Here is a 1,939-nt window from a genome sequence, read left to right as displayed (position 1 = left end):
AAAAAAAAAAAAAAAAAATTATTTTTAGTCTCTAACTAGGGGGGGGTTTAAATGTCTAACATTAGGGGGCCTGATCACATCTTTCATTTTAAAATAAATGTTAACTGGCGAGAGGTATTTAGGTCTACTTCCATCATGTATGTAATAACGGTCGAGCTCACAAAGTAGGTCGTTTTTTTGCCAATTTTTCTAAAAGTAATTTATAGTATTATGCAAGAGTCTATCGGCTACTGTTTGTATGTTTGCGTAATTGTGCATGAATTTTGATGAGGTGCTACGGGGGACTCTGTATGCAATGTTAAACTGCTAAAAACTTGTTTGTTTGTTTTGAATTTCGCGCAAATCTACATGAGGGTTATTTGCGCTAGCCGTCCCTAATTTAGCAGTGTAAGACTAGAGGGAAGGCAACTAGTCATCACCACTCACCGCCAGCTCTTGGGCTACTCTTTTACCAACGAATAGTGAGATTGACCGTCACATTATAACGCTCCCACGGCTGAAAGGGTGAGCATGTTTGGTGGGACTGGGATTCGAACCCACGACCCTCAGATTGCGAGTCGAGCGCCCTAACAACCTGGCCATGCCGGGCCAGTTTTTAAGGATACACGCAATTAAAAGTGAGTTTCATTAAACAATGTCTTGTGACTTAGTTAAACAATGCAACGATTTATCTAGATTTGGAGTCTATTTCGGAGTTTTAAAAATCGAACAATAGTTAGACCTTGTTTAGCTATGAAAGACGGATTACTCGAAGCCACACATAAATATATCGAGACGCTTAAAGTAAGTTTATTAAAGTTGTTTATTAATGTTGGTGAACACTTACACAGGTCCAGTATATCACTGAAGTGATATGTGTCACTGGTATGAGTTGGTGTTGTATCGTTTAGTAGGTAGGTATCTGAATCTTATTAATGTTGGTGAATACATACACAGGTCTAATATATCACTGGGTTCCGTTTCCCGCGCGGCGGACAGAGCGCAGATAGCCTACTGTGGAGCTTTGCGCTAAAAAAATAAACAACTAACCATTCTAATGTTACACAGAAGAACAATCGAACACTTAGATAATATTACTCTCTCACGTATTATAACTACTTCAGGAAATTTCGAAAAACATTTTACCACTAACTTAGGTTCTTTAAAAATATAAGTAAGATTCCCTCCCCAGTGGCGTAGCAAGAGGAGGGAGTCGCCCCCGGGCGCAGGTGGGAAGGGGCGCAAAATTTCCTCTGACCTATAATGTCTATTAATTAATAATTATGCCCTCCCCTAGGATATAGCGCAACTGCCCTACGTTAAGTAAATACGACACAGTGTTATGTTATTTGTGTGTATTAAGCTTGCAGTTTTAACTTTTAAAAGCCGCCCACTGAAATACAATGAGACCGAACTGATGTACAGAAGGATATTACAATATTCCGTCATTCATCTGTAGATCAAATACACGTCCTAGGGTACAACGTACAAGTAAGTGTATGTTCAAGAAAGAGAAAATAAAAGATTGATGTAACATATTAACTGGTGTGCAAGATTGGCAATATATGCAACAGGCAAGGCCTAGATCTAGATCTAATAAACATTATAGGCCCAATGTAGTGGTTTGTAATTGTATTGGCTGATTGTATATCATGTCTTACACCAACTAATGTACTAGACCAGCGGTTCCCAACCTATTCACCACCACAGATTCCATGTTTTTGGAAAGATTCCATCTACCCAACAAACTGTTTTTCCTACTAATAATTAACTTGTTTTTCACTATCAAATAAAAGACATATATATATAACTGATTGTGCAATTAAAAGAACAGCAGAATTAAAAACTTACTTTTAATGAGATGGTATTATCTTTGAGAATCAGGTTGGGAATCACTGTACCAGACTTTAGGTTTAATTGCAGTTATAACTTTATTTATAGACCCTAGGTCCATCATCAT

The sequence above is a fragment of the Limulus polyphemus genome, unplaced genomic scaffold, assembly GCF_000517525.1.
Source record: "Limulus polyphemus unplaced genomic scaffold, Limulus_polyphemus-2.1.2 Scaffold169, whole genome shotgun sequence".
In the NCBI taxonomy this organism is placed as follows: Eukaryota; Metazoa; Arthropoda; class Merostomata; order Xiphosura; family Limulidae; genus Limulus; species Limulus polyphemus.
The sequence above is the reverse complement of the archived record's forward strand: the minus strand, read 5'-3'. Positions refer to the sequence as shown.